General features: G+C 46.1%; 1 pseudogene; it reads right to left on the reverse strand.

Moving 5' to 3' along the window:
* Window positions 1-7,189: 7,189 nt before the first annotated feature.
* LOC138423726 (14-3-3 protein epsilon pseudogene) lies at window positions 7,190-8,798 on the reverse strand (annotated as a pseudogene).
* Window positions 8,799-26,158: the final 17,360 nt, after the last annotated feature.

Here is a 26,158-nt window from a genome sequence, read left to right on the forward strand (position 1 = left end):
ATTTTGGAAATGGGGCCATGGGACTAGAAAAGGTCACTTTTCATTCCAATCCCAAGGAAGGGAAATTTCAATGAATGTTCATACTATAGCACAATTGCTCTCATTTCATATGCCTAGAGAATCCCAGGGATGGAGGAGCCTGGTGGGCTGCCATCTGTGGGGTCACACAGAGTCAGACATGACTGAAGTGACTTAGCAGCAGCAGCAGCAGCATATGCTAGCAAGTTAATGCTCAAAATCCTTCAAGTTAAGCTTCAACTGTAAGTGAACCAAGAACTTCCATATGTTCAAGCTGGATTTAGAAAAGGCAGAGGAACCAGAGATCAAATAGCCAACATCCAATGGACCATACAAAAAGCAAGAGAATTCCAGAAAAACATCTACTTCTGCTTCATTGACTATGCTAAAGCCTTTTACTGTGTGGATCACAACAAACTCTGGAAAATTCTTCAAGAGATGGGAATACCAGACCATCTTACCTGCCTCCTGAAAAACCTGTATGCAGGTCAAGAAGTAACAGTTAGAACCGTACATGGAACAACAGACTGGCTCCAAACTGGGAAAGGAGTACATCAAGGCTGTATATTGTCACCCTACTTATTTAACTGATATGGAGAGTATATCACATGAGATGGTGGGCTGGATAAAGCACAAGCTGGAATCAAGATTGCTGGGAGAAATATCAATAACCTCAGATATGCAGATGATATCACCCTTATGGCAGAAAGCAAAAACGAACTAGAGCCTCTTGATGAAAATGAAAGAGGAGAGTAACAACGCCAGCTTGAAACTCAACATTCAAAAAACGAAGATCATGGCATCCAGTCCCGTGAATTCATGGCAAATAGGTGGGGAAACAATGGAAACAGTGAGAGACTTTATTTTCTTGGGCTCCAAAATCACTGCAAATGGTGACTGCAGCCATGAAATCAAAAGATGCTTGCTCCTTGGAAGAAAAGCTGTGAAAGCCTAGACAGCCTACTAAAAAGTAGAGACATTACTTGCTGACAAAGGTCTGTATAGCCAAAGCTATGGTTTTTCCAGTGGTCATGTATAGATGTGAGAGTTGGACCATAAAGAAGGCTTGATTGCTGGAGAATTGATGCTTTTGAACTGTGGTGTTGGAGAAGACTCTTGAAAGTCCCTCGGACAGCAAGGAGATCAAACCAATCAATCCTAAAGGAAATCAACCCTGAATATCCATTGGAATGACTGATGCTGAAGCTGAAGTTTCAGTCCTTTGGCCACCTGATGCGAATAACTGACTCATTGGGAAAGACCCTGATACTGGGAAAGACTGAAGACAAGAGGAGAAAGGGGTGACAGAGGAAGAGATGGTTGGATAGCATCACCGACTCAATGAACATGAATATGAGCAAACTCTGGGAGATAGTGAAGGACAGGGAATTCTGGCATGCTGTAGTCCATAGGGTTGCAGAGAATCAGACATGACTGAGTGACTGAACAACAGTTCAAACTCATGTCCATTGAGTCAATGATGCCATCCAACCATCTCATCCTCTTTGCCCCCTTATCCTCCTGTCTACAATCTTTACCAGCATCCGGGTCTTTTCCAATGAGTTGGCTCTTCCCATCAGGTGGCCAAAGTATTGGAGCTTCAGCTTCAGCTCAGTCCTTCCAGTAAATATTCAGGACTGATTTCCTTTAGGATTGACTCCCTGATCTCCTTGCAGACCAATGGACTCTCAAGAGTCATCTCCTGCACCACAATTTGAGAGCATCAGTTCTTTGGTGCTCAGCCTTCCCAACTCACATTTGTATATGACTATGGGAAAAACCATAGCTTTGAGAGAGAGAGACAAACATTTGAAGAATTCAAATTTGATGAAAATTACCAATAGCTACAAAAACACTCAATGAACTCCAAATAGAAGAAATATGAAGGAAACCACACTGAGGTACATCAATAACTGCTTAAAATCAGTGGTCTTCAAAATGCACTATTTACAAAATGAAAAGTCAATTGACAGCCTGGGAAAATATATCAATTCACTTTGCAAAAAATATGTCTAATGAATTTATAAACATCAGCAATAAAGTCAGAAAATACAATTAAAGATTTACAGTAGCAATGAAAAATATAAGGTCATTGAAAATAAATCTAACAAAAGATGTTCAAAAAATTTATGAAGAAAACTAAAGGACCTTTTTGAAAGGCAATAAGAAAACCAAACGGAGTAACACCATGTTCACGGATAGAAAGTTTCAATACTGTAAAGTTGTACAGTATTGTACAAATTGATGTACAGCTTTATTACTTTTCCAATCAAGTCCTAATGGAATATTTTTACATAAAGCCAAAAAAGATTAGTAGCCAGATCCTATAAATCAATTAGAAAGACAAATGATTCAATAGAAAAAGTTTCGAAAACACAAACAAGCATTTCACAGAAAACACAAATGGCCTGTTAAATTTATGAAAATACACTTGGCCTTGTTAGTAGAAAAGGAAATGCAAATAAAACCACAAATTACCATTTCATGCCCACTGGTTTGGAAACATTTTTAAAGACTGACAAAATGTTGGCAAAATGGAACTAGTACACCGCCGTGGGACTAGATGTTAGTACACTCACTTTGAAGAAGAATTTTACATTATTTGTGAAGGTGAACATTCACATACCCTTTGACCCAGCAATTCCACTCCTGGAGACATGAACAGAATATTCCCAGAAGCACTGTTTAAAATAGCAATAAAAATGGCAACAACCCAAATGTCCTTTACAGTAGAATGAGTAAAAGCTTATGGTTCAGTCACACAATAGAATACTGAAATGAAACAGAAGACTACAGCGACTACAGCTCTGTGCAACATGGACTGTATTTTCTAAGGATGACTGTCACAATATATCCTGTCCTACATGTTCTCTCCTTCTTAGATGCCAATGACATGAATATTAGCTCTTTTTATACAGTCCCCTGGGTCTCTGGGGTTCTTTTCACTCTTTTTTTTTCCAGTTTATTTTCTCTCTGTTGTCCAGATTGGGCAGCTTCGTGGATTCTTTCTTCTATCCCCTTCCATTTTGCTACTGAACACATCTACCAAGTTTTTTATTTTGGTTGTTGAATTTTTCAGTTCTAAAATATCCATTTGGTTCTTCTTTGTATATTTCTTTGCTGAGATTTTCTCTTTTTCTTCTTGTTTCAGATGTGCTCACAGTCGCTTCCTAAAGCATTGTATGATGCCTGCTTTTAAATCTTAATCAGATAACATCACTGGAATCTTGAGTGTGGTATCTATTAATATTTTTTTTTTCCTTCAGTGTGAGATCTTCTTGGCTATTGGTGTCACAAGTAATTTTCTACTAAAACCTGGGTGCTTTGGCTATTATATTATGAGACTCTGGATCTTATTTAAACTTCTGGTTTTAGCTGGTTTCCTCTAACACTGGTCCAGCAGAGGAGGGGAGGTGCTACCTCATTAAGGCAAGGCAGGGTTAGACATCCAGGTTCCCCACTCTGCCTCCATAGTAGTCAGCTCAGGCTTCCATAGCAAAACACCACAGACTGGGTGTCTTAAACAACAGAAATTTATTGTCTCACATTCTGGAGATTGGAAAGTCCAAGATCAAGGTGTTGGAGTTTGATTTCTGGTGAGAACTCTCTCCTTGGCTTGCAGCTGGCCACCTACTCACTCCTTCCTCCCATGGCCTTTCCTCTGTGTGTTTACATCCCAGGTGTCTCTTCCTCTTCTTATAAGAACATCTATTGGACTAGGACGTCACCTTTATGACCTTGTTTAACCTTCATTACCCCCCTAACAGCCCTATCTCCAAATATTGTCTTATCAAGGGTTACAGGTTCAGCTTATGAATGGGGGTGGCACAATTCAGTTCATAACAGCCTCCACTGACTCTGGAGTTGGGGGTATTATCTGTTATTGCTGGGAGGGCATGAGAGTTTCTGGCTTCCACTAGACCTCCCCGGCTGGGAGGAGTGGGTGTGCTGCCCCCCATAAGACCTCTACTTACACTATACTATTCAGGATAGTGGCAACCTCTGAAGTGGTGAGAGGAGATATGATTTGGGAAAAGAAACAAAAGGCTCCAAGGAATTGGATGTGTTTTATTTTCTAGTTGTGAAATAAGTATCTTGGTATTAATTATATTATTATTATTAAAACTGTAAATATGTTATCTATGGTATAGCCTTTTTTTCTTTTTAAAATTTATTTTTTAATTGATGGATAATTGCTTTACAGAATTTTGTTGTTTTTTGTCAAACCTCAACATGAATCAGCCATATGGCTGATTATGTTACAGAACAACAAAATTCTGTAAAGCAATTATCCTTCAATTAAAATATTCCAGAATTCAAAGAATTAAAAAAAAAAAGAAAAACCTAACCACAACAAAATAGAAATATGGTCTCTCTACTTAGAATATTTATAACATAGCTGAGGTGCTCAGAAATAACCATCTACCATCTGTGGTACTTCTCTGGTGGCTCAGAGGGTAAAGCATCTGCCTGGAATGTGGGAGACCCAGGTTCGATCCCTGTGTCAGGAAGATCCCCTGGAGAAGGAAGTGGCAACCCACTCCAGTACTCTTGCCTGGAGAATCCCATGGAGGGAGGAGCCTGGTAGGCTACAGTCCATGGGTTGCAAAGAGTCAGACACAACTGAGCAACTTCACTTTCACATGTGCCAGGCAGGGCTTCCCAAGTGGTGCTAGTGGTAAAGAACCTGCCTGCTAATACAGGAGATGTGAGAAACTCAGGTTAGACCCCTGGGTTGGGAAGATCCCCTGGAGGAGGGCATGACAACCCACTCCAGCATTCTTGCCTGAAGAATCTCCATGGACAGAGGAGGCTGGCAGGCTATAGTCCATGGGGTCATAAAGAGTCAGACATGACTGAAGCAACTTAGCATGTACACACACATGGGCCAGGCATTGTGCTGAGCACATCACATATATCGTTTTACTTATTCTACACAATCCATTTTATGGATGAGGACGCTCAGGCTCCAAAGAAGTCAGAATCACAGAGATGAAATTCAAGCCCAGACCTGTCTGCAGAGCCCATACTCTTCAAGCCCATAGCACCTTGAATGAAGTTAAAACTAATTAATATCATTTATCACATCGTCATGTGCCACTCACCTGCCACCACTAATAAAATCTGACAGAGAACATTAGACTTTACCATTTCAGACACAAGGGAAGCCTCTAAGTTTAGGGTGTGTTGTAAAAGTCGCTCAGTCATGTCTAACTCTTTGAGATCCCATGGATCTCTAGCCTGCCAGGCTCCTCTGTCCATGGAATTCTCCAGGCCAGAATACTAGAGTAGGTAACCATTCCCTTCTCCAGGGGATCGTCTCAATCCAGGGATTGAACCCAGGTCTCCTGCATTGCAGGCAGATTCTTTTTGATCTGAACCACCAGGGAAGCCCGTGTGTGTATGTGTGTGTGTATAATTTTATTTATATATTTAAATATATATTTGTATTTTTATACACTGACGTGGATTTACTTTCATGTTAAACACCTTATGAGACACATGCACTGCCGTATGTAAAATAGGTAGCTAGTGGGAAGCTGCTGTACAGCACAGGGAACTTGGCTTGGTGCTCCGTGATGCCCTAGAGCAGTAGAACAGGGGGTAGAGATTAACTGCTTTACAATGTTGTGTTCATTTCTGCTGCACAACAAAGTAAATCAGCTCCAATAAAAACTTTAAACAATTTATAATATTGTTAGCTTTAAGTTGTTTTTTTTTAATTAATTAGTTAATTTATTGACCATGTGACTGTGGAATCTTAGTTCTCTGACCAGGGATTGAGTCTTGGCCCTTGGCAAGTGAGAATATGGAGTCCTAACTATGGGACTGCCAGGGAATCCCCTATTGTTATTTTAGTAAATATTCATTTATAATTATGTACATTTTAATCTTTTGCTACACCTTTATTCCTCCCTGCAGTTCACTCAGGGGTCATTTTCCTTCATCCTGAATTCCCATAAAAATTTCCTGTATGGCCAATGTGTACTAGTGACAAACCAATTTCTTTGAATTTTTGTCCACTTGACAAAATTTTGAACACATTTATTTTCCCTTCATTTCTGAAGGATATTTTTTCTGGGCATAGAATTCTAGATTGGTAGGGTTTCTTCTTTAGCACTTTAAAGATATCATTGCATTGTCTTCTGGCTTCCATAGTTAGCCATCAACTGTACTGTTAACTGGTTACTAACTCTGTCTCTTTAAAAATATGATCACTTTAACAAAGAGCTAATGCACCTCAGTAAGGACCCAGTGTAGCCAAAAACAAGTTAATTTTTTAAAATATGGTTGCTTTTAAGATTTTTGATGGGCCTAGGTATAGTTTTCTTTATACTTATAATATTTGGAGTTTGTTTTATTCAAGTTTAGCTTTGTTTTATTCAAATTTAGGTTTGTTTTATTTAGGTTTCTTTTATTTCAGTTTAATGTTAATCCATGCTGTGTTTCAGTAAGAACAATACAGATTCTGTATCTATGGCTCAAGTCATATAGGCAGTAGTATAAATTAGTTTCAAGTTAGACATACTGAATAAAGAGGCTGAGGGAGCAAAGGAGGGAAGGGCTGGGGTCCAGTGGGAGAAGAAACAAAGAACTGAACATGCATGCTGGCTTTTCCATAACACCTTCAATGCTAACCTGCTTCAGAGGAAGAGCAAAAGGAGACAAGAATGAGCAGCCACAATTGTTAAACTGTTACCAGCATCATACTTTTCAACATTTCAACAGAGTCTGAAACACTTTTAAATAGCAAAACCATTGCAAAAACCTCCCCAGACAACCTTTAACCACCTCTAGCTAAGATCCAATTAATTTTAAACATTGGTTTAAAATTCAAAGAATTAGAAAAAGGGAAAATGATACCACATACACCTCAGTCGTGTGATTAACCTTTCTCTTAGATGCTTGCATCACACAAAATTCTAACAGCTTTTGAATGTGATTTCCATTGCTAATGGTGATCTTGCGGCGTCTGCAAGAGACAATGCAGTAATGCTGAAAAAGCCTCTCTGCACTCCTGTTAGTGCTCTTAAAGATCCTAAAAGCTGGGACCAGTAAAATCCACAGAAACTCACTCTTGCCTTTAAGAACTTTAGAAAACCGTTAACAACAACAACAAAAAGACCAACAGGGCAGGAACTAAAGTCTGAGGCCATACGTAAAAGTCAGGTTTGGTGGTTCTCAGTAACAATGGGGGAATTTCCAAGATGGGTAGGATGGGAATGTCTGGGGTAGTCAGAGATGGTTTCTCATGTTGGCTTTTCTGTGTCACCGATTATCATCTTCCACATCCTGCAGTGCTTCTTTATTCCGCTCTTCACCATCACCCTGCATGTCCAAGTCCATAGTGTCAGATCATCACTAACAACTGTGTGATAGGTGGAGAGTCCTTACAGCTTTCCTCACTCAGTGTGCTCAGTTCTGCAACTGCCTCATTAAAAGCTGCTTTTGTCAACCTGCAGGTATGCTCAGGGGAATTAGGAATTTCATAGTAGAATATGGAAAAATTGAGAGCAAGGCTAAGTGAATGGGACGTGTCGATGGAAGTTCTGTCACGGCAACAGCACTAGCAGCTTTATAAGCCATCAAGCTGTTCTCCACAGCCTCCTTCCTGTCATTTCCTATGGCAAATTCAGCCAGATACCTGTGCTAGTCCCTCTTCATTTTATCATAGAAAAGCTTGGGCTCAGCCAGTGTTAGGGACTGGAATGAGGTGTTCATCCAGTACACCCAGAATGTCACAACGGATTAACTGTAGCTTGGTCTCAACCATTTGCCGATATTCCCAAATCATTTTTAGCTTGTCTTCTCCTCCCTTGTTTTCTTCTTTGTTGCGGGTTATTCTCCAGGAAGCTCTTCTACTTCTGATCACAGTTTTTATATGCACAGATAGGAGGTTTCTTCCTTCAACTGTCAACTCCACATCCGTCCCTGCTACTTTCTTCATTGATTTCACCATTCCACCGCATTGCTCAGCCTGCTCGGCCTGCTTTGCCTGATACACCAGATTGCGAAGGATGGAAGCAGATAGTGTCTCCCACTCTCAGCCTCTCACTCCACTTCTGAGCAACAAAAATGGCAGTGTCTCAATCGTCACTGATATTCATGAATCTGTGGCTTGATGCCTTTCATCATATTTAGAAAATTCTCAGTCATTATCTATTCAAATATTTGAGCATGTCCTACTATCTCTTATGCTCAGCTCTGTTTATTCCTCAATTCCTTGTCACTCTGTGCTTCAATCCAGATAATATCTATTGATTGGTCACTAATCTTGTCTTCTCTGTATACAGTGTCCTGTTAAACCCATTCAGTGAGTTCTTAATTTCAGATATTTTGCAGTCTAAAACACCAATATTTTTCATTCTTATAGATTCAAGTTTTCTCTTTAAATACTCAAGCTTTTCACCCATTTGGTCCATCTTTTGCTCTATTCTCTTTAACATATTATCCTTACTTATTTTAAAACCTTTGTTTGAGATGTCACCTCCTATTTGGTCTAGTTGGCTGCATCTCAGTTTGGAAAATGGCCTCAGGAAGAAAGTTGGTTAAACATGGGGTTCGCTTTGTGTGTCCTCCATCTGTCGAAGATCATAGCCCTGTTTTGCCTGATGTCCAGTCCCTGCAAACTATTGTTGTTTACACTGCTGTGATGAAGAGAAAAGTTGAACATATGGCATGGGGGTGAGGATAGGGGCTGTGTAAGAGAAGTGGACAGACCTTGAAGGATCAAGAGGTGCCATAGAATTATCCGCCATGCCCAGTTGTCCTGACTCCATAGTGCCCTGAACCCAGCACCAGACTCCAGCCCCAGGGCCCACATAGCAGGGAGAGTAGAGTGGCAAGAAAGTGGCTCCAATGGACCACAGGGGTCTCTGCAAATGACTGGAAGAGGGACCAGGGCAGCAAGAATAGTCTTTGGGCCTCAGTTTCTCAGCCAGAGGGGCCATGTGGGAGAACCTAGGAGGAGGATGGGGCAACTTTCTTAGAACTGCCATCCAACCAGAGGAAGCCAGTATTCCATGTCTACCCAGGGCACTAGGGCCCTCCCTACTGTCTTCATTTATTTGCATCTTTTTGCATGTCATTTTTCATTTGCATAGGGTCTCATTTTATGTCAAATTCATAGTCTCTGCTTATTCCTCCCTATTTGGGTATAGGGAAAAGTGGACCTTCAGCTAAATTCTCCTTGGGGAATTTTATTTTAACTCTTAGTATACTACCAAGGTCATTTAGACTGAATTTTAATTTTTAAGCTCCCTTTCTGAGCAGCTTTAACTATTAATAAGGATTGATTATTTGATGACTACAGGGGTCTTCCAAAAACCAAAGAGAGATTTAAATTATTTTTTAATAGAATAAAGCTTGTTCTCTCTTCAGTTCAGTTCAGTCACTCAGTTGTGTCCGACTCTTTGTGACCCCAGGAATCACAGCACACCAGGCCTCCCTGTCCATCACGAACTCCCAGAGTTCACTCAGACTCACATCCATTGAGTCAATGATGCCATCCAGCCATCTCATCCTCTGTCGTCCCCTTCTCCTCCTGCCCCCAATCCCTCCCAGCATCAGAGTCTTTTCCAATGAGTCAACTCTTCGCATGAGGTGGCCAAAGTACTGGAGTTTCAGCTTTAGCATCATTCCTTCCAAAGAAATCCCAGGGTTGATCTCCTTCAGAATGGACTGGTTGGATCTCCTTGCAGTCCAAGGGACTCTCAAGAGTCTTCTCCAACACCACAGTTCAAAAGCATCAATTCTTCGGTGCTCAGCTTTCTTTATAGTCCAACTCTCACATCCATACATGACCACTGGGAAAACCACAGCCTTGACTAGACAGACCTTTACCAAAACGATCCACTGGATTCTTTATAAGCCCCAAATATATCAATTACTGTATTGATCCATTAGATCCTTTGTAAATTCAAAATATATCCTAGATCTTAAAACATTTGCTATTTCATCCTCTTAGGAACTACTTTTCACCATCACTCATTAATTATTCTCAATCATGCTTTTTAAAAACAGAGACTAAAGTAATAAGAAAACAAGAGAACAATGGAATTGCCTGGGAAATTCAATGGTGATATGAATCATTGCTATTCTACCATCTTTGAGTTTTCTTATTGCTCTGTCCGAAGCATTGGATATCTTTCAAGAAGGTAAAAAACAAGTCGGTCTGGAAACCTTATCTTTGTTCATTTGTTTGTTTTAGCTTTCATCACACAAGATGAGAGTTCAGAATATTTCATTTTCCTACAAAGAAGAGAAAAAAACCAGCCATTTCACAGTTTCTGAGCTATCTGTAGATGAATGCAACGTGAAGCAGCCTCTCTAGACTACAGTGATGATGGTGCATGCGTGCCCAGTTGCTCAGTCGTGTCCAACTCTTTGCAACTCCATAGACTGTAGCCCGCCAGGCTCCTCTGTCCATGGGATTTTCCAGGCAAGAGCATTGGAGTGGGTTGCCATTTCCTTTTCCAGGAGATCTTCCCAACCCAGGGATTGAACTCAAGTCTCCTGCAGCTCCTGAATTGACAGGCAGATTCTTAACCACTAAGCCACTTGGGAAGCCTAAAGATGATGGTAAATTTATATATAAGCGAAGTTGAAGTCTATGAATCTTCAGATATCTTAGAAGAATTTTCTCGAATTCAAGAATTGCCTCCACTTCTGCAGAGAGTGGGGAGCTGGAGACCGGAGAGGAATGGTTCTTTTTCAGGGTCACTCTCTTCTTGGTCTGTCCTGTTTCACAGAAATGTGTGACTCAGCCTGCCTTTATCATGGCATACAGTAGGTGCTGTCCTGCAAGCTGGAACAGGGCCAGCCCTAGGAGTAAGGAGGCTGTCCAAAGCCCCACTCCTGAGACCTGGCACTCGCCCAACTCATCTGCTACCCTTCCTTGGGCCTTGGGGCTCTTGAAGCTGTGGTTTTCCTCTGGGTGGTGACTCAGTGCCCAAGGCCTGCCCTGCATATGAACCTCCCCTTCCTTGGGCCTCACTGACTGCCCTGAACCAGAGGCAGCTGTGGTTTCTCCTAAAACAGCAACCACAAACTGCCAAGCCCACCCCACCTACCCTCCACCAGCCACTCCACCCCTCAGGGCCCTAGACCCAACCTTGGGGTGTCAAAGGAAAGAGAACAGAAGGGAGGCTGAAGACTCCCATGAGATGTGGAGTTTATGAAGAGCTTTGCCTTTTATAGCACGAGTGTCAAAGATATACCCATTTCATAGATGGGGAGAATAAAGCCAAAATATTTTAGGGTCTTCTTTCAAATTAATTTATTCATTCCTTCAGCTAGCATTCCTCAAAAGTCCACAAGGACACAGGAGAGTAGACGCTGAGATGTGATGCCCACATTTCCCTTCAGGGAAGGACTTGGTGTCTGGGGGCCAGGGCAGGAGGACTGTAGCTGTCAGCCCATCCAGGGATCACTTCAGCTGCAGATACTTGCTTTACCCTGGGCCATGCCCTTCTCTGGGCAATCTGTTTCCAAAGACTAATCTAGCTGGGGTGCAGAGGCCCAGCTATTTCAGCTCAGTATGGGACTGTGAGGGGCCGTTCCATGCCAAGCTCCCAGTGAGGAGCCCAGGCTGGGTGGGGCCTGCAGTACAGCTCAGCTTCTCCCTCTGCCCAGTGCTGCCTCTTCCCCCTCCCTTCTACACTCATCAGTCTCCAGAGCTCTCCCTGAAGAACATCCAGCATGCTACACTTTGAGCCACAGTCTGCTTCCTGGAGAACCCACCCTGCAATACTTGACTTTCAAAGAGCTGCCAGCCCAGTGGCAGAGACAAGTAAGCAACCAAAGTGCAAGAAGGACGGCCCCAGGGGGATGCAGCCAGCAGAGGCCCCGAAACAGGCTTCGGGGCACAGGCAGAGAGGATCTGGGAGGCCCTGGCTAACAGCACTGAGGCAAGAGCCGAAGTGCCTCTCACCACCTGAAAGCTGCAGCGCAGACCCTTGGTTTTGTCAGGCGAGTGTACGTTCCTCGGTTCTTTGTCTCGTCACAACAAAGATTTGGAGCAACGGACATTAGAGCCCTCGGCGCGTCACAGCTCTCGGGTCTCGGACAAACCGTGTTATAGCTCTTAGGCAAATCAGTGTTACAGCTCTATTTTATTTAGAAGATAGCAGGAGAAGTGTGAGGGTATGCCAACCCAAAGACTTGAAGAGAAGAGAGTGGAGGAGTGCATGGGGGAGGGAGAGAGGGAGAGAACACGTTGGGGAGGGAGAGAGAGGGGGACAGAGAGAGAAAGAGCACACGCACACAGGAGAGAAGGAGAGAGAGAAAGTGCTTTGGCTCCTCCTTTTATATGTTTCCCTCCCCCCGGGCCCGCCCTGTGCAAACTGGGCTTAGCCAGGAGTGTTGTTTGTTCTACCTGAAGTCTTCACTCTGGTCCTCGGACCTTCCTTTGACTTTCCTTGTTTTTTAGCCACCGCCATTTTGGACTCCTTTTCCCTATTCTACCTACCTACCAGTTTGGAGGAGGGACACCTACCTATCATGATTTTCTCTGACCTAATCTGTTCCTGTAAGAAAGACCCCCCAAGGTGGCCCTCTCCCAACTTTCTTCCTCAATACATACTCTAACTGTGGGTCCAGGTGCCTCTTCTGTCTCCAGGGTCTTGTGGCCATCCAGAGGCAGCTGCAGAGCTCTGGGGCTGCTCACAGGAGCTGTTCTGGATCTTGAGGGCTCAGAAAGAGAGCAGATCCTTAGGTCAAGCAAAGGAACCCTAGGATTGTGAGGAACACAGCTTGGTTCCAGTCCCACAACGAGAAACATGGCCAAGAGAGCAAGCAAGCTCCTCTCGCTGTGGGCACATTCCCACAGTACGGTCCAGCCTGCATCTTGCCATGCATCTGGTGATGAGAAACTGTGACCCTATGTGCCCTCCAACCAGAGGTCCCAGAGCTGATAATTCAGATAATCAGGAAGATCTTTCTTCCCTGGAGCCTTTCCTCCATCTCCCCCAGGGCCTTCCTCAAGAGTCCTATTCTGGCTTTAGGGGCTGTGGAATCTGTGCCATTCTGCCCGAGGCTGATCCTCAGCATAAATAATCCACCATTCTGATCCCAAGTCATTGTGGGATCTTGGGAACATTTCTTTTTCAGGGACCTCATTTTTCCATCTGTCTGACACAGGGGCAGGAGAGGAAGTCTTTCAGCTTCCTGACTGCCCTGACATTTGTGACCCAGTAGTAAATCAAGTTTATCAAAACCATGATCCTGTGCCTGCCCTCCACCCATCCCCTTTGTCTCCCTACCCACCCTCCAACTTTCCCAGGCCCAGCATCTGCCACTGCCCCTTTCCTGACCTTTCACCTCTCCTGGGACTGATAAGAGATGAGAGGGTTTGAAGTCAGCCTTGCTTCCCATCTGACTGTAGAGGATACTCAGAGGAGGTGCCAGTCACTACGTGCAGAGAAATAGCTACAACAAGCCAATGTTCAGGGAACTCCTGGAAATCATGTTGGAGAAATGCTTCCCTGGTAATGGATTGGATTGAAGAGTCCAGGGTGGGAAACAGCCAGTTCAAGGCTGTACTTGAACACGTGGATTTGGGACGTTATTCCGTTGCAGCAGAGAAGGCAGAAAAAGTGCTGTTCATGCCAGACTCCTTTGTTATGAACAAGGATGACTCATCACAGACAATCTCTGCTCAGAGTATACCATGGGCCCCACCATCCCCCACAAGGAGGACCAGTGGGAGGGGACAGAAATGGACTGGGCACAGGCAGTGGCTTTGAATCTAGTCCAGGATGAAAAGAAACCATGCCAGAGAGTTTAGCCAGGCCGCAGCTGCACCAACCCTGCCCCTGAGACAGCACTGGAGAGGAATGGAGCCCAGCCATCCATTCTTCTCAGCCAAGGCAAGCTTAGGTCTGGTTGTGAGCATTACTAAGGGAGTTAGTGGCAAGCGGTGGGGGCTCAGCCTGCAACCAGCACCAGGGATCAGTCTATGACCAGGGTCAGTGCTCAGAGCACTGCCAGGATGAGAACTGAGCCTTGATGACATCAAGGGCCCTCACATTAATCTCCCTCCAGGAAGGGCTCAGAGCCAGGTAAGTTGTGGGAAGTCTGGGGTGGAAGGGAGGGTCTCTGCTTTCCTGTGTACCACATGGGGATATTTATTTCTGTCCTGCCTGATAACCACGATCTAAACCATATGCCAACTTCATGCTTTACGAAACACTATCCCTTTTGACCCTCACAAGAACCCTTATCAATATCTGCCTTGCAGGGTGACAATGCACTTTATGAGATGGCTGAAAAGATGGGTGGGGTTGTTTGCTCAGTTTTTTTCTTTGCATAGATTAGGAATCTTTTTTTTTTTTTTTTAATTTGGCTGTATCGGGTCCTAGTTGCAGCTGTGGCATGTGGGATCTTTCCTTGCAGCATGCAGGCTCTCCAGCACGAGGGCTCAGTAGTTGTGATGTGTGAGCTTACTTCCCCGACTGGGGATTGAACCAAGTTCCCTGCATTGGAAGGCAGATTCTTAACCACTGGACCACCAGGAAAGTTCCCCAATTGCTGTTTTAAAAGAATTCAGAGGATGGGAGCATCTCAAAAGGGAAGGCCCTTACTGTTATCATGGTTTCTTTTCATCTGTCTTTCAGTTAATTTTTATCTTCCCAAACTCATGTGCAAAAAATGTTTGCAGAGTCAAACTGTGCTAAAGTGTTAGAACGAAGACAGCACTCTCCTATGTCACTCCATCCTGCTCTTTCGAAGTGACCACTTCAATTCATTCAGTCATTTAGGAGACAAAAATCAGAAGACAAAAATCTCTGCAAGGAGATGAAACCGGTCAATCCTAAAGGAAATCAATCCTGAATATCCATTGGAGGGACAGATGCTGAGGCTGAAGCTCCAATACTTTGGCTGCCTGATGCAAAGAACTGACTCATTGGAAAGAACCCTGATGCTGGGAAAGACTGAAGGCAGGAGGAGGAGATGACAGAGGATGAGATGGTTGGATGGCATCACTGACTCAACGGACATGAGTGTGAGCAAGCTCCGGGAGATGGTGAAGGACAGGGAAACCTGGCATTCCACAGTCCATGCGGTCGCAGAGAGTCAGACATTACTGAGCAACTGAAAAACAACAACAAAATAAAGCACTTATTGCTATTATTTCTATCTCAGAGAAGTCCAGTTTACATACCGCCTCTCGGCATTCCTCTCCTGACAGATGAGATTCACTAACGCTCTTTCCTCTCCTTTTGATATCATAACACTACATTTCTCGGTTACATTTTCAATCAGTAAATAGTGCTCGCTGCTAAGCCAAGTAATATGCTGTCCTTTCCTTTCTTCATACCTTTCTTTTCCCTTCTTCATAAACACCCTTCCTTGCTTTGTAAACTTTCCTTCTTCAGAATTGTTGACTCGTTTTTTCATTTGCTTTTTTTTTTTTGACACATCCCACACCCTGCAAAAGTCCTGTAAAATGATTCTCGATACACATTTTCACTATCATTCCTTATTTTTTTTAACTCTGAGACACCCCTCCTGGAGCCCCTGGTTCTCCTGCCTCCATCTGAATAGCTCTAGATCAGCCCCACAGCTGTCATCCTGTGCTTCTTCCCTTAATGATCTGTTTTTCCTGCATTCTATTTCATCTTCTTTTTCTTCACAACAAAGACCACACCATTTATTTACAAAGGCCAGTGTGGGAGCTGGACGAGGTAGGGAGGGAAACTCACACAGACATCCTCTCTGGATTGCTTGGGGCCCTTTCCCACTCGGAGAAATTTCCATTCTTCTTGCCTCCATATTCTCAGTAGTGGCTCCTTATTTCTTCTTTCTTGGTTTATGCCCTTCTGTGAGCTGGAGCACATCCTCCAGTAGCTTCCTGAGGAAGTCTGCATGTGAGATAAAGTTTTTCAAACCTTGTCTATCTGAAAATATCTACCTTCTCTTTTCACACTGTACTGATACCTTGGATGGGTATATAATTCTCAGTTGAAAATAATTTTCCTTCAGCATCTTCAAGGCATTGCCTTGCGGACTTCTGGCTTCGAATATTGCTATTAAGAGATCTGATGCCGACCTGATTCCTGATCCTTTGTATAAGATCTGGTGTCATTTTCTGGAAGCTTCTACAGTCTGATCCAAAGAAATGAAGTCTCTTTGCAGGAGTGAAACAGAGTAAGGCCCTGTGGGGCTCCCAGGCAAGGAGGAATTTCCGTCCCTCGTTTCTTGTAGGCAAGACTCCAGCCTTCATGACCTTCTCTGAGTTCCAAAGGGCAAATTTGTACAGTTGCTAATCAAGGGAGGAGAAGCCAAGAAACCACCTGAAGCCAGATTAGAGGCTCTTCAAGATTAGACCTGACCACTTGAGATGGGATTAAAGGAGTACAGGCCCTACACTCACCCTACTCTTGCCAGAAATCCCACTTTTGAATCACTGTTATAAAATCCTTCATCAATCCTCGCAGGTTGGGACACAGTTTTTCAAGGCAGAAGCTTGGTGTATCCTCCTTTGCCTGGTAAAGTAATAAAGTTATCCTTTTCTACTTCAAAATTGTCTCCCAGATTGGATTTGGCATCAGTGTACAGAGAGGCCAAGTTTTTGGTGACTGGAGTAGTATTTGAGGCTAGTCTCTGAAGTTTGTTCTGATCTCAGGAGGGTTTTTCTCAATTAGCTCTTTGCTTCTCTCTACAAACTTCTAGTTGGTCTAATTTTTAGCTAGCTTTTCTCAAAGCACTACCAGACTTAATTGCTTATCACCAATATCTCCATTGTTTTGAGAGCACCAACATGCTTGAATTTCCCCCCACTCTGTGCAAATAAAGCCAGTTCCCTTGAGGAGAGCATCAGAGTTTTTATGGACTTCCTCTGTTTGTATGAAACATCTGTACCACTGCTCTGAAACTGCTGTCTTGGAGTGATATCCCTGCTTTATAAGGATGCTGGGTTGGGGCAGTAGCCTTTCGTCTTTTAAACTAGCCTCTCCTAGAATGCAACCTCCACCCTATAAGTGAGAGAGTGAAGGCCTCAGTATCCTCTGGCTCCCACGACTAGGGTAGACATTCCACCGTGAGTTGGAAATGGGTTGAGGAAAAAGGCCCCAGGCTTCTCAGCTACTCTTACCTGGAATACACCTCAACACAGAGGTGAGGGAGCTGTGACATGCTGGTGGCCTGCCACTCCCAGGGAGATCCTGTACCTCTCAGCTGGGCACTGGGGATAGAGAGAGCCCTGTGTTCTTGACTGCAGCTGCCTAGAGTGGAGCTTCTTTCCCAGTGACCTGGGAGGGGAGAGAGAAAGCAGGGCTCTAACTCTTCTTACTGTTAGCAAAACCTCAGCCTCTCTGTACATTGGTGCCATCAAATCAAATCTAAGACATTCCCCTTTTCTGTTGCTTTGGCCTCTCTTACATGTTAAAGACTTCCCTCAACTGTCTGAAAACTAGCTCTCTATTTGGCGGCTGACATCCCAATCCTGAAAGCATACTCATAGCAACTGGAGATCACTTTCCACGGAGAAGAAAGAGGGCCAACCATGGAGGTGGCCACACCTGGCTCAAAACCCATCTCCACATCTTTTACTCTGATTGGGTAAATCCTCCATGCATCATCTTCCTTTTTAGTAAAATAAAAATAATAATATACCTGCTGATCATACACAAGTGCTTGGCACACCAGAGGTCCTTAGGAAATGTTCACATCCCAGCCTCCCCCATCCAGAGGCTGATCTAAGACACCTCAATCCTTATCATCTACACTGACCATTGGTATGCACTTCTCTTCCTTCTCTCTCCTTCCCTATTAACAGCATATGCTTGTGATCATGCCTCTACTGACCATGGAGGACAGCCCATCCTCATAATAAGACACTGCCACCATGCTGCCTTAAAGCAAATTTTGGTGACAGATGGACCTGGGAGTTAACAGATACGATGTAAAATCAGATTCTGAGCCTTGAGTTAATGGATATGATGTAAAATCAGATTCACCCAGTGTCCCCAAGCCTTGGGTGAGACCCCTAAATATTTACTACAATCAAAAAGATAGAGAAGACAGGAACAGGATGATTTGAGGGACTCAGAACCCACCCAAGAGGAAGACCCTCAGTGACAACCAGCATCTGGACCTCAGAGAAGAAGACCTCAGAGAAGAGGTTCCTCTCTGCTGAGAGCAAAGAGGGAGTGAGTCTTCAAGTCTTCCAATAGACTGGAGACACGGTTTTTCAGGACAGCTGTTGAACTTCATGTACCACACCCCATCCCCACATTACCGTGCCTCCCACTTCCCTCCAACTCCTTCCTGCTGCGCCCATTTTGCTGCTCAAGCCCAGGCCATGGCTCTGTTTCCTGGAGGGCACCGTCTCCCAAGGCCTTGAAGCAGGAGGAGACAGGGATCGGCTCCCTTAGGCCAGCAGCGGGGGTCTTGGCCTCCACCCGAGAATCTGTGTGTTCTCGCCTTCCACAGAACATTCTGCACCAGGCGTCTGACTTCAAAGGCTCCCCGGGGCTGGGTCTGGCCCTCTTCCTTCAGCTATCTGATCCTGCCATGGTGGGTGCTCAAGCCTGAAGTCCCAGGGCCCAGGATGAGAGCTTGGCCAGCCCCATGCTGTAGCCAGTGCCCCCTAGAAAGGGCATTCCATACAGGGAGTTCTCCACACCTGAACCTTCTGCTGGGAATGTGTGCCTCCAGGCCTACACACAGCACACCGGGGCGGCCGGTCACCTGAGCAGAACCAGCACATTCAGTGCTCAGGGCTTTTCTTGCACTCCCGTGACCCCATCGTTCACCTGTCACCTCTCCCGCATTTCTGAGGGGGCAACTGAGCGCATACTCTAAGACACACCTGGGAAACTCGACACCCCTCCATCTAATGGGCCTCAAGGGGCACCTCCAATGGGCCTCACACCGTGCTAGGTCAGGCAGGGAGAAAAACAAACAGCTCCCAGAATGCTTCCCCCTCCTGCAGCTAGCTGGAATAAAAGGCAACAGCTGCCAAGTGTCCAATAATAAAGCTGTGGGAGTCTAGGGGATCGAGCCATTTTAAACGGATGGACCTGAAAATGTTCTCCAGCTTGATCAGGGTCGCATATTATATGCTCTAATTCAATTAAAAAAATCGTGACTGGCCCTAGCCCCTCAAACTCAGCAGAGACTAGACAAGCCAAGTGCAGAGTAGAAGACAGGTGAGAGAACCATTAACAGGGCCAGGTCTAGAGGCAGGTGGATGGCAGTGGGAAGCTGCAGCGGACGTGGGCTGGAGCCCTGGTCAAGAAAAAGGGCAAAGTCTGGGGACTACAGAATGTCAGAGACAGGGGGGGTCAAGAGTGAGCGTTGTGAGGCGTGAGAACCAGGGAAGCCCTCGCTTTAGGGAGATCAGGGTACTCTGGGAAGCCCTGGTGTCCACACAGGTGATGGCGATGGAGGGCAGCGGTTTGCTGGCTTCTCCTAGATTCTGACTGGGTGAGGACTCCATGATGGGAAGCTGAGAGGTCCAGGGCACTAGAAAATATTCAGCTTTCTGAAAAAGGTGACCTCAGATAGTCCAGCAGCGGCCAGTTCACAGGTCCGAGACCTCCACTATTTCCAATGCCTGGTTTCCCCAAAGCAGTCTAAGCAGGACCGCAGAAGAAGCCTAGAGCCCAGCCCAGGCTAGGCAGGGTCAGCCTCATCATCTGTGTGGCCTAAAACCCTGTGTTTGCGGGACTTGTGTGGTGGAAAGGTGGACACGAAGTGCTCCGTCAATGTGAGGGCTGAATCTAGACCACCCGTCAGGCTAGGCAGGAGCCCTCTCCGCATTTCTGGTCCTCCAGCATCTGCTCCCAGCATAAGGGGCTCACTACCTCACATTTTTCACTCCATTTTTACAATTCCTAAGTTCCAGGATGTTTTTCCCTCTATGGGGTTGAACTCTGCCTCCGGGAGATTCCTCAGAGGCCTAGGATATACGGGTCTCCCCAGGCTGCTCCTCCCTGTATATCCAGTCTGGTACAGTGCGCGGGCTCGTCTATGGCTGTTAGGCAGGGGGGGCCCTGAAAGGATCCTAGCCCTTCGGGTACAGTCTCAGCAAGAAGGAGGAACAATCTCCTCCTTTGACCTGCATGCCATGCCACTATTAATTCAGCCCAAACTTTGGGGGAAGCCAAGTGTCTTGTTGTATGTTCACTTCAGCTCATAAGGGAGAAAGTTCTCATTTCACAGGCATGTGCCTTGGTTTCCCACAGCCAACTACTGTTGGCCCCAGGCCCTGTCCCGTTGGGCCTCTGCTCACGTTATTCCCTTCTACCCACTACCACCAGTGTTCACCTCCCCCAGCTTCAGTTTACTCACCACTAAGCCGGGGATGGTAGCAGTGCGCACCTCACAGGATGATGGATGAAGTGCAAGTCACATGTGCAAAGGGCCTGCACACAGGGCTCAGCACAGGTGAGTCTCCTCACCTGGAAACTGGCGAGAGGGGCGTGTTCATGGCCCAAGACCGCTAACAGGCAGGTTCTCATCAGGAGGGGGCTCCTTGGCTGCAGGCAGAGCCGTGGCGGCAGGGAAGAGGTTTGGCTCTTACTGAAGGATTCCCTTGGGAATTCTCCGGTCTGGTCTAGTCCAGGACTATCTTTGCTCCCTGATGACCTCAGAGCCCCTTCATCCTCATTCCTCTTTCAGAGTCACGAGGAAAGGGCATACTCTACTGTCTGCGCTTTCTAACCAAGTGAGCAAGGCTCTGAGGCTCGGCTGCATGGGGCCTCCTCCCCTCCCAGGGGGCTCAGGCGCCGCCTCTTGAATGCTGCACACAGGGGTCCAGGTCCTTGCTCTCCCTGCGCCTTGGGCAGCCTGCTCTGTTAGGAAAGGCTTCCTTTCCCTCGTACCCCTCTTCCTTGGAACTACCACCAGGGGTGAATAAATGGAGAAAGCCTGACATGATCCGAGAAGTCCCGCCGGGCCCCTGACTTTTGCCAGGTGGGCTTTCTCTGCTTCCTTGTGAGATGTGAGACTACTGGTCAAGGCTGTATCTGGGCGGAAGTGAAGCAGGGGTTAGCCGCAGGCCACCAGAAAAACCCATCCTGTTCTCAAGGGGCTGGAACTTAAGGCAACAGTGAAAGCCCCTGAAGCATCTTCAGGACACATGTAAAGCCACAAATTGCATAATCCAGTACCTGAAATTTCTAACTATTTCAAGGCCAGTGCTGGCCCCACCCACACTGGTAAGCCCCTCCCACCGACTCTGGCCTACTTGGACCCTTCCTCCTCAGACTAAACCGGTTAGCTTTGGGCTTTACCGAATCTGGGTCAAGTGCGCCTTCTGGCCCCAGGCCTTTGTACACACTGCACCCCAATCCTGCCATCCCTACTCTTTGCTACTGCCCACACCCTTAGAATTCAGCCCAGGTGGAATCTCCTCTGGGTTTCCCAGGTGGTTCAGATGGTAAAGAATCTGCCTGCAATGCAGGTTCAATTCCTGGGTTTGAGAAGATCCCCTGGAGGAGGGCATGGCAACCCGCTCCAGCATTCTTGCCTGGACAATCCCACGGACGGAGAAGCCTGGTAGGCTACACAGTCCATGGTGTTGCAGAGTCAGACACAATTGAGAGGCTAACACTTTGGGAACTTCCTCTGAGGTCCTTCCTCACTCCTCAGACCACCCCTGCTGGGTGGACTGTTCTGCTGGGCTCCCTTGGCACCCTAGGCCTACTTTCCTTCATCCCTTCCTCCCTCCCTGTTCCTGATGATAGGGCTAGGCCTTGGTCCAGGACAGTATGTGGAACACAGAATTTGAGAAATGAATGAATATGGGGAGGTTGTGCATGAAGGAGAGGAAGGTGTATCGAAACTCTCTGCACTTTCCACTCACTTTCCCTGTAAACTTAAAACCGCTCTAAAAAATGAAGTCTATTAATTTTTTAAAGAGATTTATGAATGAAGAAACATGATCAGCCCTTGATTATGCAACATTAACTTGCAGAGGCCACAGGCTACTGTACTTGAGGGAAGTACCCCAGGCTGACTCGTCATCCCGTAGGGCAGGGACTTCTCTTTCCTTATCAGCCCTGCCAGCCCAGGTCTGAGAGCACACGGGTGGTGTGTTCTGACTGGCATGTCCAATTCCCTGCCCTTCCACCTGCGATGCAATGAGTTAAGGAGCCTGCAAAGTCATCTGAAGTTTGGACCGGGCCCTCCGTTGTCTGTGTTATGGCTGCTGATCTGTTCCTGCAACGTCAGGCTGACTGGGAAACAGAGCAGGAACTAACCCCAAGGCTCACAAACCCTCCACATGTACGTGACCTTGCAGGCTTTCTGTCCCTGACCTAGAGTATTCCTGCATCCCAAACCCCCACAGTCTCTCCAGGAGCCCCAGGGGGACTGAGCTGGAAGGAAAAGGGGTCGAAGGACCAGAGGGGACAGTCCTGACTCCAGGACACCTACCATTCAATTTCTCAGTGTTCCTGTTCACCAGTCAGAGACATGTGGCAACACAATGATTTTTTTTTTCCTAGAAATTCCGGCTTTGGCCACTGGAGGTGCAGGAAGATCAGGGCAGGCTGCAGAAGCCTCTGGGGCCTCCACCCTGCCCCAGCACCCCATCGTCCTCAGCCACTGCGCACGTGACGTCCTGGAAGAGGCCACACAGAGGCTGTCACGTGATCTGTCACACTCTGAGACTCAAGCCCTTTCCCTCTGCTTCTCCAGTTGGTCTCTTTCTCTGGTCTTCCTCCAAAGCCCTGAGCCTGGGAGGCAGCATGACTCACAGCAAGAACCAGGACTTGTAGCCAGCCAGATCTTCCCCACTTAAAAGCTGTGGGACCTTGAGAAAGTGAAGTGATGCTTTTGAGCCTCAGTCTGTTCATCTGTCAAACGGGATAATACACTGTCCCTTAGGGATTGCTATGAGGATTACATCCTAAAAGGTAGCTGTGATTTCACAGGGCATGGCTTCTGAACAGTGCTTCCCTCGGGTGCTCTGTGGTAGGGAGGTCACGCATCCTAGTTTTCCCAGGACAGTCCCACTTGATGCCTATTGTCCTGGCATATTTACTGCCCCTTTTCACTCTCAGAAGAGCCCGCCTTCAACAACAAGATTCATGGTCAGCCTACTTGCGCCTCTCTCCATTCCCAGCTCAGGTCCAGGCTATCTGAGCAGCTTCATAACACTTTCTCCTTTCCCTTCTAAGAGGCCATGGCTTGGTATGCAGTTGGGAGGATTTTTATTTCCTTCTCTCTGAGCTTCAGGTTATTATTATTTTTAATGGGGATAGCAATGCCTATCTTGAAGGCTGCTTAGAGGATGAAATGAGATATGGTAAGCAAAGAGAGCTAAAACTACCACACAACTGCACTCACCTCACACGCTAGTAAAGTAATGCTCAAAATTCTCCAAGCCAGGCTTCAGCAATACATGAACCGTGAACTTCCAGATGTTCAAGCTGGTTTTAGAAAAGGCAGAGGAACCAGAGATCAAATTGCCAGCATCCGCTGGATCATCGAAAAAGCAAAAGAGTTCCAGAAAAACATCTATTTCTGCTTTATTGACTACGCCAAAGCCTTTGACTGTGTGGACCACAACAAACTGTGGAAAATTCTTCGAGAGATGGGAATACCAGACCACCTGACCTGCCTCTTGAGAAACCTGAACTTGACCTGTATGCAGGTCAAGAAGCAACAGAGCTGGACATGGAACAACAGACTGGTTCCAAATAGGAAAAGGAGTACGTCAAGGCTGTATATTGTCACCCTGCTTATTTAACTTCTATGCAGAGTACATCATGAGAAATGCTGGGCTGGAAGAAGCACAAGCTGGAATCAAGATTGCTGGCAGAAATATCAATAACCTGAGATATGCAGATGACACTACCCTTATGGCAGAAAGTGAAGAGGAGCTAAAAAGTCTCTCGATGAGAGTGAAAGAGAGTGAAAAAGTTGGCTTAAAGCTCAACATTCAGAAAACGAAGATCATGGCATCTGGTCCCATCACTTCATGGCAAATAGATGGGGAAACAGTGAAAACAGTGTCAGACTTTATTTTTGGGGGCTCCAAAATCACTGCAGATGGTGATTGCAGCCATGAAATTAAAAGACACTTACTCCTTGGAAGGAAAGTTATGACCAACCTAGATAGCATATTAGAAAGCAGAGACATTACTTTGCCAACAAAGGTCCGTCTAGTCAAGGCTATGGTTTTTCCAGTGGTCATGTATGGGTGTGAGCGTTGGACTGTGAAGAAAGCTGAACACCAAAGAATTGATGCTTTTGAACTGTGGTGTTGGAGAAGACTCTTGAGAGTCCCTTGGACTGTAAGGAGATCCAACCAGTCTATTCTAAAGGAGATCAGCCCTGGGTGTTCTTTGGAAGGAACGATGCTAAAGCTGAAACTCCAGTACTTTGGCCACCTCATAGGAAGAGTTGACTCATTGGAAAAGACTCTGATGCTGGGAGGGATTGGGGGCAGAAGGAGAAGGGGACGACAGAGGATGAGATGGCTGGATGGCATCACGGACTCGATGGACATGAGTCTGAGGGAACTCCGGGAGTTGGTGATGGACAGGGAGGCCTGGCATGCTACAATTCATGGGGTCGCAAAGAGTCGGACACGACTGAGTGACTGAACTGAACTGAACTGAAGCAAAGCATGTATCTGGCACAGGTCAGGTGCTAGATAAACAGGAGCACCCTTCCATGGCCTTCCCTCCCTGGTTCCCATCATGCCAGCTTCCTCTCCTCCCCCAACTGTGGGGCTCCAAAGCTCAACTTCTCCACTACCAAAGAGAGTGGATTTCAGAAGCTCCCAGTGACATATGAGCCCCCAAGCCCTGATCTCTCCCCAAAATAAGAAATGATCTTCACCTCCAACCCCAAGCTCCCTGCAGGCCCTAAGGAGCATTCTAGCCTCTCCTTCCTGCATGCATCCACGTGTTTCTGTGGGTGGCTTCCAAGCCAATCGCTATAGCCGGAAACCCTTCAGCCCTCATCTACCTTGCCCACACAAACAGAAGGCACCTTTGAACTCTCCCCCACCCTTTTCTAGGAATCCAGAGGCTCCAAAAGGAGTCTGCAGGGCCTCCAGTCCCAGTGACCTGCTATCTGGGCCAGCAGGCAAACAGTAACCATGTCACTGTAGCAGATAAAGCTGCCATGAGGCCAGCCTGTTACAGCAAGTAACTGACATGCTCCTAGATCACACCTGGATTAGCAGCTGTCCTCCAAAGGCCGGAAGTTCTCATCTCCCATCTGGGCCTTGCCCTCACAGCCGCCTACTGTGATACTGCTGGCATTCTTTTGCTATTAGACAGCTAGCAGCTCTCCTGGCCTGCTCCTTCCCCTTGCCTTGCCCCAGGCAGCACCAAGCCTGCCTCAAATATTATGGAATATTTGGTTCTACCAGGAAGCTCTTGGTGTAAACAAGCTGTCAGTCACTGGGAGCTGACTCTAGGGCTCTTTGTTCAGAGGCAGTTGCGTGACATTTTGGATTTTTGTGCTGCCCAAGAAACCACAGTGTATGCATGAGGGAAGCTGCAGGATGGGAAATGTGAAGAAGCAGCTGCTAAATTGGGACTGAAAAAAGGTATCTGGTGGTGGTGGTGGTGTGTGGCGGAGGAGGTGTTTCTACAGGTCCCAGGGAGGTAATGCTAACGAGGATGGAAGGTTTGTTCAGCAGCAGCAGCAGTCTATTTGCCAGCAGCTTCAGGGCAGAAAGAAACTGGCTGGGTGAACTTCACTTTCCCATCTATAAAATGGAATTAAATATACTAGTTGATTCTATCATGAGGCTTTGTGTTTAGAGTGCAGTGAAACTCTCAGCAGTATAAGGACCACAAAACGCATACACATAACCCAGATATAATCCATGGCTTCATATGGCTTAGTCCTGCAATGCCAACACACCAGAGAAGCACACACTGGCAAAGAAATTTAAAAGACCTAGTATTCTAGTGATTTCCAGTGGGGAGAGGAAAGTGGGGACGGAAAAGATAGGGATAGGGGAAGAGGAGGTGCAAACTGAAACTGTAACTCAGATTGAGACTTGGCTTCATGGTCTTTTAACTGAGATTGCTCCTGGTCTCAGGACTTAATGAAGTTCATGATGTCTCATCACAGAAAGGATTCAGTGAGAGACAAAGTGATAGGTGAGAAGTATTTAGAGAGAAACACACTCTACAGAGTGTAGGCCATCTCAGGTGAGAGC

Source organism: Ovis canadensis, chromosome 18 (assembly GCF_042477335.2).
Source record: "Ovis canadensis isolate MfBH-ARS-UI-01 breed Bighorn chromosome 18, ARS-UI_OviCan_v2, whole genome shotgun sequence".
NCBI classification, from domain to species: domain Eukaryota; kingdom Metazoa; phylum Chordata; class Mammalia; order Artiodactyla; family Bovidae; genus Ovis; species Ovis canadensis.